Here is a 13,940-nt window from a genome sequence, read left to right on the forward strand (position 1 = left end):
GGATGGCATCAGCGCGCACATTAATTTTGGCCTGATTTTTAAAATAAAAACAAGAAATGTTGTTGCCCCCTGACAACGGACAACATGCCGAAAATGGGCAAAGATGTGTGTTGAAGAAGTTTACTTGCAGTGGCCTAATGCATATTACAGAGTCAAACAGGACTGAACTAAATGAGTAACGATGGATTCAGACATTGTAAAGGAGAAAAGATTTTTGTTTGTTTAGTTGGATGGTTATTTATATTAGATTTCGAAGGCAAAACTGAAAATGTTGGATAACAAAATCTTCTCAAAAAACAAACTACCCTGCAGTTCCAGAACAAGCTGCTAGGAAGCCCAAACTCATGTCACTTCTTTTCTAGCCCAAGAGCTACCTACCATATAAAATTCGTGCCCCTAGCATGTCCAAATCATGAGATACCAAAACCAGAAGTTCTGCTGCAGTACCAATGAAAGCCACCAGAGGGCCCAACATCTGATCATTTTCAGGTCTCATCAAGACCTACCCACCAACTATGTGTCATGAAAAAGCATATGAAGCTTCTTGAGTTAGGCTGTTCACAGACAGACAGACAAGCGGACGAACGCCACTGAAAACATTACCTTCTTGGAGAAGGTAACAAGAACAACAGAAAACACAGCGTTCTCATGGTATCGATTTCAGAGAGAGCATTTTCACGAAGGCACCACGCTGCTTTCAGCTGTACCAGACGAGTTTGATTTGATTGAGTTCCTGCTTCTATTCAAATTTTTTCAAACCCGTTTGATAAACTTTAAAGACCGGTCCGGCTGTTTACTCAACCTCAGTTGTTGTCTATGTAACGTTCTGTGTATAACACGTCTTGTTTTGACGTTGAGTACCTTTTCTAACCTCCTTGGCCTTTCCATTTCGGCATGCAGCTGGTAGATACGAGTAGCTACATGTGACCCATATGTTTTTTTCAAAGCTATGGACAACTGATTATCATTAAAGATGGTAAAACATGGAAAGACTGACAAAAAGTTAATATTGATAAATAATCTAAGTCTCGAATTCGACGCTAGCTTTACTGTGACTGTGGACGTTACAGATACACATGTGTTGTTGTCGGCTATACTGCATGTATTGTTTGGACAATCTGTTTTATTTTCTCTGAACAAATTTTGAAAAAAAAAATACACTGAAGATGTTACGTTACGTTAAGGACGTCGCATTGCCAGATTGATATAAACCACGTAACCTGTGCAGCGTGTTCTTTGAGATAAAACACTGAGCGTAGACTAGTTAGCAGCAGCAAAAACACAGAGCAGAGTTTTCATGATGGCATTTGCGCACGGACTCTAAGCTAGCAGGGTTTTTTTTTCAAACAACTACGTTACTTTCAACTTTTGGAGACGAGGTTGATTTGATTGCTTTTTTGCGGAATCCAACGGTTGTTTACGAAACTTGGTGACCTTTTATATCTGAACTGGTAACGCCATGTGTAATGGCGCCAACAAGTCCTTGGGCTTCTTGAAGAGAAACTTGAAGATCAGTTCTAGAGGTATTAAAGAGATGGCCTACAAGACCTACATACGCCCCATACTAGAATATGCGGCCACTGTATGGGACCCTCATATCCAACAAGACATTGACAGACTAGAGGCAGTTCAACGGAGGGCAGCTCGTTTTGTGTTAAGACGGTATAGGCACACCTCAAGCCCCACAGAGATGCTAGAGGAACTTAACTGGCCCAGTCTCCAAGCACGTCGGAAGACTGCACGGCTCGCCATGCTGTACAAAATTCAACACAACAAGGTCTGTACAGATGGGCTCAGGGGCAAAATCCATCCTGCCCCACGACGTGAGAGACGGGGGCATGACCAACAGATTGCACAACTCTGGGGCAGGACTCAGTATAGAGCAGCATCTTTCCTGCCACGGACAGTTAAAGATTGGAACTCTCTACCTCAGACTACAGTGGAGGCCACAAATACTGAAACATTTGTGGCAAGGGCCTCTAAATTGTTTTGAACTCTTGACTGGTGACCTCTCCCCTAGTGACAGAATGATCGACATGACGATAGCGGTCACTCAGAGGAAGAAGAAGAAGAAGAATGTCAGACTGTAAGGTTTGAGCCACTCACACCGGGAAGGTCCCCTACTCTTTTCATTAGGGTTGGAGGTTTTGTGCCCTATTTAACACAACTAGACGTGCTTAATGCTGACTTTATACAAATATGAGTTTCGTACTGTTGACGATGCCTATGTAAATTGATAATGTTGATTTTATCCAGCATTTGCATACATAAATGCACACGACATCTTACAGCTTTTGTGTAAACAACAGAGATTTCTCAGAAAAGGTAAACATTAAAAAGCAAGTTTAAGTACATCGCCGAAGTTATGAAATTTCATATAATTTGTCTCGATTTTTCAAAAACATTTTCCGCCTTTTCTGTTGGTTTCAGTAGTCAGAGGTACGGATTAGTTTGTGTACTGAGTCGTGCGTAAACCAAAAAAACGTCGTTTTGTACAGGTCACGTTTTGTCTGGTGTAGAACACGTTTTGTCTGGTGTAGGACACGTTTTGCTGTTCAGAACCCTGCACAGTACCATCATGTGGAGCTCGACCGGCAGGCAGAAGCAGCCACATACCGGGACTACAGGAGGTACGGTGGTTTAAATTTCACACTTTTGTTGCAGTTTCCACCCCCACTGTGTTCCGTCATAAATTTCCTCTCCCCATTAAGAATTTGATTTGTTCGACTTTTGTTTTGGTCATTTGTGTGTTTTCGTCTTAAGTACCATAAATTAGCCTTCATTTCGAACAGTACATCAACTATATAAAATTGCCTTGCGATACTTAAGGTAGTTTAAGATATTCTATGATGGATATGATTGTTAAAATACATGTATTTTATTGTTGTTTAGGTGCCACACCCACGCAGTCACAGCAGACTGACTGGAGGTCACTTGCGGACGCCGCTGCAAATACACCCAACCCTCTGTACGTCTCCAGAGCAGGTAAGACTACAGGATCTCTTTGTCGCTACCGCTACGCATAGACCTTCTAGCACCAAGGAGAGGACCAGATAGACATTTTAGTACCAAGGACAGGACCAGATAGACTTTTTAGTACCAACGACAGGACCAGATAGACTTTTTAGCACCAAGGACTGGACCAGATAGACTTTTAGCACCAAGGGCAGGGCCAGATAGACTTTTAGTACCAAGGACAGGACCAGATAGACGTTTAAGTAGCAAGGGCACGACCAGATAGACTTTTAGCACGAAGGACTGGACCAGATAGACTTTTAGCACCAAGAACAGGACCAGATAGTACCAAGGACTGGACCGGATAGACATGTTAGTGCCAAGGACAGGACCAGATAGACTTTTTAGTACCAAGGACTTGACCGGATAGACATTTTAGTACCAAGGACAGGACCAGATAGACATTTTAGTACCAAGAACAGGACCAGATAGACATTTTAGCACCAAGAACAGGACCAGATAGACATTTTAGCACCAAGGACAGGACCAGATAGACATTTTAGCACCAAGGACAGGACCAGATAGACATTTTAGTACCAAGGACAGGACCAGATAGACGTTTAAGTAGCAAGGACAAGACCGGATAGACATTTTAGCATCAAGAACAGGACCAAATAGACATTTAGCCCCAAGGGCAGGACCGGAAAGACATGTTAGTTCCAAGGACACTACCGGATAGATATTTTAGCACCAAGGACAGGGCCAGATAGACTTTTTAATACCAAGGACAGGGCCAGATAGACTTTTAGTACCAAGAACAGGACCAGATAGACTTTTAGGTACCGAGAACAGGACCAGTTAGACTTTTTAATACCAGGGACAGGACCAGATAGACTTTTAGTACCAAGGCAGCACCAGATAGACTTTTAGTACCAAGGACTGGACCAGATAGACATTTTAGTACCAAGGACTGGACCAGATAGACTTTTAGTACCAATGACAGGACCAGATACACCAACCAGACAGATGCATATTGATCTTAGTTGGCCGACTGTGAGAGAGAGATTTTCCATTAGCACGTTGGTAATGTTTTTTTTTTGGTAATGTTTTTTTTGGTAATGTTCTTTAAGATTGTTACAAGTCAAGAACCACAGAACATCTACAACTATCTTGTGCCCGTTCATGTATCTCACATTCACAATACCAGATCTTCTGCACAGAACAACTTCAGAACAATGTGGGGTCGTGTGGCGTAGCGGCAGAGTGCGCGACTCGGAACTTTGAGTCCCGAGTTCGAGTCCTGACATGCCACCGATCTTGTGCCCTTGGGAAAGGCACTTTACACGGCTTTCCTCACTTAGCTCAGGTGTAAATGAGTATTGTCCTGTCATGTATTTGTCCCCTGTGTTGGTGGCGGCATTAATATAAGTTGAAAAAACTTGAGTGTGTCGTCACCACGTCTGGTGATTACATGTTGGAATTAAAAAAACAACAACTTCAGATTACCCAGACCTAAGACGAACAGTATGAACCGCTCATTCCTGTATTGTGCAATACTGAGTAACCTACTGAGGTTCTAAAGACCTATCACAAACTGTGTTACATGAGACTCAACCTATAGTTTTTAATTGTAAATATCGATTTGTGTGTTCATTTTTGATGTTCTGATGTATTTATGTCTTTTTAAATGTATTCACTGTATTTTCACTGTATTTTCCATGTATGTGATTATGTAATTTTAATGTTTGAGCCTTGGAAGACTAGCCCGTTAGGGCTAAAAGGCTTCGAAATAAATGAAATGAAGATAAACGTATAGTACCAAGGACAGGACCGGATAGACTTTTTAGCACCAAGGACAGGGCCAGATAGACATTTTAGCACCAAGGACAGGACCAGATAGACATTTTAGTACCAAGGACAGGACCAGATAGACTTTTTAGCACCAAGGACAGGACCGGATAGACATTTTAGTACCAAGGACAGGACCAGATAGACATTTTAGTACCAAGGACAGGACCAGATAGTCTTTTTAGCACCAAGAACAGGACCAGATAGACATTTTAGTACCAAGGACAGGGCCAGATAGACTTTTTAGTAACATCGAAAGGACCAGATAGACTTTTAGTACCAACGGAAGGACCAGATAGAGTTTTTAGTACCAAAGACAGGACCAGATAGACTTTTAGCACCAATTCAAGTACAGGTCCAGATAGACTTTTAGTACCAAAGAGAGGAACAGATAGACTGTTTCACAGGACCGGATAGACTTTATAGTACCAAAGACAGGACTGGATAAAAAGTTTAGTACCAAGGACAGGACCAGATAGACTTTTTAGTACCAAGGACAGGACCAGGTAGACTTTTAGTATCAATGACAGGACCAGGTAGACTTTTAGTACCAAAGACAGGATCAGATAGACTTTTAGTACCAATGTAAGTACAGCACCAGATAGACTTTATATTACCAAAGAAAGGAACAGATAGACTGTTTCACAGGACCGGATAGACTTTATAGTACCCAAGACAGGACTGGATAAAAAATTTAGTACCAAGGACAGGACCAGATAGACTTTTTAGCACCAAGGACAGGACCGGATAGACATTTTAGTACCAAGGACAGGATCAGATAGACATTTTGATACCAAGGACATGACCAGATAGATTTTAGTATCAACGACAGGACTAGATATACTTTTAGTACCAAGGACAGGACCAAATACCCCCACGCCTGAATAGGGTTAACTAAAAGGTGTTTCTTCAATTAGATGCGACTTACGCTGCAGAGGCTAACAGCGTGCGGAAGAAATGTTGGGGCCTGTGCAAGAAGATGTGGAAAATCACCAATGTTGTGTTTGTCGTGGTGAATGCCATTCTGCTACCATATTTAGCAGGTTTGTTTGTTTGTTTGTTAGTTTGAACCATTCTTTTTTTACTAGAAGCTCAAATCCACCTGCAGGTCGCTTTTCACTCATGCAGGTCATGAGGAAAGAGGTAAGGGTCGGACATAATATAAAATAAGTTATCTCAGTTATCCTAATACTGTACAAGAACCTTTTTTGTATCTTTTGTCCTGGACATGGCAGTTATTTTTGGTGGCGTATTACATAAGTACAGTAGCCACCATATCTACTACCAATAGATTTATTCCCAAGGGCCTAATAAATTGGCTCAAGTACGTAGATATAGGGGAATGACATATGTAGATTGAAAATGTCTATGACTTTGGCAAAGGTTTACTAGACTTACATGTGATCAATTTCGTCAATCTGCAGATAAAGTCAATCCATTACCCCCTGTCCCTCATGCATGACGCGTACGGTCACTATAGCAGACCCTGTCTCTCTTGTGTGTTTATAAACTTAGTACGCCCTGTTCCTTTGTAAACAGTTAAAAGCAACGTGAACTCTGAAGATATTTTCAAGCTGAGCAGAAAGACAGAACTGCGTCTAGCTGAGCTAATCCGTAAGTAAAATAATGCAACAATCATGATTTCAGGATCATTTTTCCATAAGCTGTACTTTGCTATGATTAAATTAATTACTGAAGGTGAAATTTCGTGGATTCCGGGAACCTTCTTCATGAAAATAAAACTATTCTTTTTATACCGATCAGGATCGAACAGACTTCCGGAAGTCGTGGGACCACCTGGCCTTCCGGGAGAAATGGGACCAATAGGGCCTGCTGGTCCTCCTGGAGAAAAGGGGGTCACGTGCATGGGGCCGGCTGGCCCTGGGTCTATCGGGCCTCCTGGTCCTTCCGGTGAAAAGGGGACCGTGGGACCAGCTGGCCCTCCTGGTTCAAAGGGGACCGTAGGACCAGCTGGTCCTTCCGGTGAAAATGGGACCGTGGGACCAGCTGGCCCTCCTGGTTCAAGGGGAGCCAGGGAGCCCGTTGGTCCTCCGGGCCCCCCCGGTAAGCCAGGACCCTCATCCTACCCTGCTGGACCCCCGCGGCCGGGGCATCCGCAAACATCCCGACGCTCCGAGACACCTGGAGACCAAGGTAATAACACATCCCTTTGGGTTTTCCATATTCGAATGCTTCTTTCGCAGAAGCTTTTAAGGAAAGATATCTGCTTGCGCGGTTTCGTCTTCTGTTCCAAAAAGGCATAAGGTTTATGACCTTGACAGGAGTCTGTCACCATGGTAACAAGTTGTAGCAGACACCTGTGGTGTTGGATTACATGATGTAGCAAGGGACGGGTTAACATATATACATGTGTTTGAGTAAGAATAAAAAGAGAAGTACTTAGTAAGGCTAGACAATGCCAGTATTCTTTACACTATATAGCTACTGATTTGCTATAAGATGATATTTGACTTTTTAGAATTTATATGATTATCTGTATCACACAGACCTGAATGAATGTACCGGGAACCCATGCCAACATGGACGCTGTGTGAACAAAGATGGCGGATACAAATGTACCTGCAACCCTGGATGGACTGGACAGAACTGTCAGCAAGGTGAGCGTTTGATTAATGTTAGTCATATATGATTTTTATCACCTTCTTAAAACATTAACATTTACAATGTATAGCGACTAATGCGATATAAGATGAAGTTTAGCTTTAGGATACTTGGCTGTAGGATTTATATGATTATCTTCCTCACACAGACCTGAATGAATGTACTGGAAATCCATGTGAACATGGACGCTGTGTGAACAAAGATGGCGGATACAAATGTACCTGCAACCCTGGATGGACTGGACAGAACTGTCAGCAAGGTTATTTTTATGGCATTCTAAGTTTGAATGGAATGTGTCTGGCATTTGTTTCTGCATTTCGGAAGGTCATTGTTCGACCGTCAGTCATTTGGAAGTAAAGTTGAAATACTACAAATACTTGTCAATTTGTTGCTGGTTTAGCACAATAACTTGATTTTCCTGTTTTGACCCAGACCTGAATGAATGTACCAGGAACCCGTGCAAACATGGACGATGTGTGAACAAAGATGGCGGATACAAATGTGCCTGCAACCGCGGATGGACTGGACAGAACTGTCAGCAAGGTGAGCTTCAATCTAATGTGCTGGAAACATAATGCAATTTAGCGATTGGACAGAGATTCTTCCAAGAGCAGGTTTTAAACTACTTAAACTGAGTTTTTAAAAATTCAAATACAGTAATCGTTTATATTACAGCCAAAACATGTCGTGTGGGGTGGAGTGGATATAAGAACCATTGCTACAAGTTGATGAAAGGAAAAGCTGAATGGGAAGAAGCAAAGAAACGATGTGAACGACTCGGTGCAAATCTGGCGTCTATCACAAGCCGTGGCGAGGCCAACTTCATCAACACTATCATCACTGACGGTGGGTAATACAACAAAGCTCCTTATCACACCAAAATGTTTCAAGGTAGATCCCACAAACAGCACAAAAGACGACTGTCCTACTGCAGTAAGTTGTTCTCAAAATTCAGGACACGTGACGTCGGCATTTCGGGAGTGTATAGCGCCTACAGTCTTTGGTCGTTGATTGTCTACAGGACAGGTAAAAGAAAAGTGAAAGATGAAACAAAATCAGTACATTCTCCCCTGAAAACAAACCCCATTACGAACTGGATTGGAATAACATGTCTGAATGATCATGATAAGCTGCATAATGCTTTCTTTCAATTACAGCTCCTAAAGGGGAGTGGCGTAAAGCTTTCGTCTGGTTTGGACTGCATCGCAATGATGGATTCAGGAAGTTTACCGATGGGTCACCGGTTACCTACACAAACTGGGAGCCGGGTCAGCCCAACGACAACAACCGCCATTTAGTCCATTTCTTCACAGCATTCAAGGGGCAGGACTGTGTCGGCATGTACTCAGAGGTGTGTGCTCGACTTTGCTGAGATTACTAGCTAAGTATTATAGTATCTGTATGTTTCTATTGTGACTACTGCCATGCAACTCCCCAGTGTTCATCACTGCTAGTGGTCGAGTAGGGGATTTCAAATCAGAGATAAAGTATGTAGACCAGTCTTGGTCGGCGACTATAACAGGCTGAGCACACCCCATGATGCCTTTACAATCATTCTACGCTTTTTGCATTGAGAATCGAGAACAGATCTACAGGTGACTGATGAATGTCATCACAGTGCATCGTTGAAGAGGTTCATCAGTCACATAGAATTATCAGTTAGTAGTATATTCCTCAAGCAGTGACTATTTTTATAGGTAGAAACACGCACCTCCAACTTTTCGATGTCCACTGCACATCTTGATCACGGAGTGACCTAGTCTCGTGTTCTCGCGTACAGTGGATATCGAAAAGGTGGAGGTGCGTGTTTCTACCTATGAAAATAGTCACTGATTGAGGAATATACTACTAACTCATCACATTGCAGGGATTAAAATCATGGCGGAAAATAAGGCCTTGACTTTTCATCTCCATCTGGGTCTGTATTGGCCACTTTTTTTCCAATCGCCATGTCATCCGTCAAAGTGTTACCGGTAAACAGCTGAAAAGTTGACTGGGTAAAGAAAGAAGAAGGACAAGGAGTGGCTACCTGAAGAAACCTTGAAGTGACATGTAAAACTTAATTCCTTGTTTTTGTTCTTTCTTCAACAGACTGGCAAGGGCATGATCGACTGGTTCTTCGGGAATTCAGATGTGAAAAAGGGACAGTGGAATGATGACCAGTGCTACCTTTCCCATCCGTTCATCTGCAAGCGTCCAAAATGACACCTTGTCTATCCAAACAAAGCTGGTGGAAGATACAAGTGAAGAAAGTGGACGCCACATTGTAAGTCGTAGAAGCTGCAGCACATGCCTTTAACAATTAATTAAGTGTTAATGACCCACCTCAGGTTGTTTATTATGACATAACACTTAGTCAGCGACCTATAGCCACCGAACAAACCGCCGAGTGAGCAAGGCGTTATGTCACTGTGAACGCCGAGGAAAGAGCGAGTCAGTAACTTGATTTTATGACAGAGCCAATTCGTATCATGAAAGTTATCATTCTGCAGCCAATTCAAACTGACACCGACATTGTCAGATGATACTTAAAAAGTTGAAAGCCATCATTCCTATTGGCTAATCATTAAATGCGTATCTTTTTCTACATTAATCCGTTCAATGATTTAATTATTCTCAAGTTTCCAAAGAAGACAGGGGCAAGAGGCACATTTTGTATAGTTTGTTACAGTATAAAAAATTAAATATTGATGTACAAAAGTATACAAGATACAATGATACTAGTATACAGTTTCTTGATGAGACAAACCAGAAATATGACAACTTAAGCTACAACATGTGGCTGACTTTGTTTATTCATGCAGGCCTCCAGGGAGTTTTTCATGTTGTTGTAAAAAAATAGTAAAGGGATTTACTGCCTTTTTTCTCGACTTAGCGACTTTTGCCTTAGTGATGTCATGGCCCGGTTATATGATAATAACAAATAATTAATAAGTCACTTCCTTGGGCAACACTGCTTGTTGTATTTTTCTGACAATCATGACATATGTTCTTATTTTGTTATTTTTTTAGTAGGGAAACACATTTTCCTGGTAAATTAGAGCAAACCTGAGGAAATACCTACAGGTTAAAAGCACTTTTACGTATTTAGCAATAGACATTACAGGTAACGTGTGTCATCTAGCACACGACATAGAAAACATTAATAATGTTTTAAGTATCGAAACTGAAAACACTTTCTATTGTGCTGTTTGTATCTCACACTATTTTGAAAAAGACTTTCAAATAGACCTGTGTGCCTTCATATCAGTAATCATTTCGTGAACTTGACCAGGGAAATTCTTGTAGTCACAGTGCTTAGATTTGAGTGGAAAATGTTTAACGCTTGGAAAGTAATAACATACTAGTACATGGAAGTAGTTTTCTGTGCTAACTAAACCGGGTTACACACTCATCTTATGTCATCTAAAATAGCTGTCACTGCTATGGTTGTTTTATGTAGCAAGCAAGTAAATGTTAATGACATTGTCTCAACAATTATTATATTATCAAGTTCTGATGTCACATACTGTAGTTGGGAGGAAGGAATGGCTGTATTCATCTATTGAGAAGGATTATTTCAATTAGTACTTACTTTACTTTCACGTTGTATTAGTGCATAACATGTAGTATGAAATGTAGAAAGACAAAAACGTACTTTATTAGTTCGTGTTGGAAAATGCTATGTTCTGTATTTGATGAGACACCATGGCAATGGCTTTTGAAAAGCATCACAATGAGGGGCCATATTGAATTGCACCGTAGATGCATCAATCGTTCTGAAGGATTTTTCTACGATACTTCACATGTAGGGGTAAATATATGCTGTAAAATAAACAAATTACATACCATCACTGTCCACAAAAACTTAATATTCAATTCATGGGTACGTCTGTATCAGAGTCACTTTGTTAAAATTTCTCCAAATTTACAGCAATGTTATACGCTAGCTTTACAAAAATGAAATTATATTTCTATATATGTCACGATTGTATCAAGAAAAGATAAATGTCATCAACTATTACAATGTAAAATCGTTGCTGATTGTGACAATGGTTAAGAATGGGCAAAACATTACACTACTGTACAGAAGTGTTAAATGATAACCAAAACTAAGCAAATGTAACCATACTGGACTGTAATATCAATGTCATGCCGATTGATATGTATATGATGTGTAACTTTTGCATTATTGGGAATTTTCTGAATATAAACTTTTTCTGCTTTTCAATATGTATCGTTTTGCGTAGCAAAGGCAATGAATAGACAATTAATGGAAATGGAGTGTTGTTTCCTTTTTGTATTGTCGTCTATATGAACATACAATTCTACTTTTTCTCTTTGTTGAGCCACATAACATAAAATTGCCCTAGTGCACCCACATTCTTATAGCGTTGTCATGAGCGTACATTTCTATTGACGTTTTAAAACATGAGTTACACTTTGCTGCCACACGAAAACATGTAAGAGAACGATGTAACATCAAGCTCCCCTCCCCCAAACAAAAATGTTACCATATTGTAAATCTCACAAAGAACAAAATGAACAAATATATGCTGTACATTGCGAAAAAAATATTGGAAAACGAATACTAATTAGCCTGGTTACTAATAAACCTATTATAGCTCCCGAATCCTACAGCCTGAAAATGCTGCAGTATGTTATAATTGACGTACTGCAGTATGTTGTGTCCAAAGGGCGAGAAATTTGGGATATAAGGGTTAAAGGTTGCAAAACATGAAGGGGGTCTTTCGTGGAGGAGATTATTTTCCAAAATTGTTGTACAAGTTGCCATAGGTTATATCATACACAGTGATTATCATATTTCGATAAATATACAAATACAAATTTGTATAAAGCAGCTTTGGGTTACCAAGGACGTTAACTATAGTGTGTCCTTCGAGTTACCAGTTGTAAAAGGTCACCTAGCTGTGTAAACAACCTGGCTTGCAAATCAACCCTCCACTAATGCCTTCATGGTGCTGACTAGTCTACGCCTACGCTACCTCAAAGAACAGGCCGCGCAGGTTACATGGTTTATATCAATCTGACACCGTGGCAATGCGACGTTCTTAACGTCCTCAGTGTATATTTCAAAATTTGTTCAGAGAAAATAAAAAAAGGTTTTACACACGATGAAAAATATACCGGACAACATTACACAATACATAAAATATAGCTGACAACAACACATAATGTGTACAATCTTGTGTAACAGTCACAGTAAAATTAGCGCCGAATTCGTTGAACATTCATGAAGTAGATTCCTTATCAAAACAATTGTAAAACGAGTGTATGTCAAACCAACTTTTTGTCAGTCTTTCCATGTTTTACATTCTTTAATGATAATCAGTTGTCCAGAGTTTAAAAACAAATCTTATAAATCACATGTAGCTAATCACATGCACTAGCTTCATGGAAAAATAGAAAGGCCAAGGAGGTTAGAAAATGGATCCAACGTCCTTGGCAAAACAAGACGTGTTATATGCAGGTCGTTATATAGGCAACAACTGAAATTTAGTAAACAGCCGGACTGGTCTTTATAGTTGATCAAACGGGTTTGAGTAACAAAAGAAACTCAATCAAATCAAACTCGTCTGGTACAGATGAAAGTATTGGGGTCGTGTGGCGTAATCGGTAGCGTGTTCGGCTCTGCTCAGGACCAAATCCTACATGTCACGATCTTGTGCCCTTGGGAAAGGCACTTTACCCGACCATCCTCTCTTCACGCTGGTGGAAATGAATACCTAGCTTCGGTTAGGGACGTCCCTCGGATAGGACGTTAAATGGAGGTCCCGTTATTGGGAGAGCCACACCCCACGCACGTTAAAGAACCCACTGCACTTATCGAAAAGAGAAGGGGTCCTTCTTTATCAGAGGGATATCATGAGAACAGCGCTGTGTTTCCCTTTGTTCTTGTTCTATGAAGATTTTGTTATATCCACCAAGTTCAGTTTTGCCTTAGAAATATAATATAAACAAACCAACCAAGCAAACATATCAACAAACAAAATGTTTGACTCCAAAATTTGCATGATGCATGATAATGTGTTATTGTATGCTTACGTGTATGCAATAAGAATAATCATACTTAATGTCCTTCAGTTTTCTTATACAGCTCCAGATTGGTCTATTTAGGTGGTGTGGGTGTGTAATGTTTCATGTGATTTTAGATTAGTCTCATACTAACTGTTCATAAAGACAAACACAGTGTGCACACCCGCCAGTTGGGATATTTCCTATAGCGGGGAAGACTTGACACATCGCCTGGTACATGGAGGCAAAATAAGGTATTTCTTAATCCTTCCACATTCCCTGATCATCTGTGGTACGTGTTAAATTGGTCATGAAGTCAACTTTTGGCAGTAAATTGTCCGCACTCCGATATTGATCATTTCAAACAATTCTTGCTTTTCTTTCCATTTTTTTAGTCTCCACCAGACTCCTTTGCAGGCTGAATAAATAGTAGAAATCGGCTAAGGGGGACATCATTGGCCACAGGAGTTGGCCGGCCAAAGAGGGTCCAGCTTGCCTGC

Source organism: Branchiostoma belcheri, unplaced genomic scaffold (assembly GCF_001625305.1).
Source record: "Branchiostoma belcheri isolate BF01 breed outbred unplaced genomic scaffold, Haploidv18h27 scaffold111, whole genome shotgun sequence".
NCBI classification, from domain to species: domain Eukaryota; kingdom Metazoa; phylum Chordata; class Leptocardii; order Amphioxiformes; family Branchiostomatidae; genus Branchiostoma; species Branchiostoma belcheri.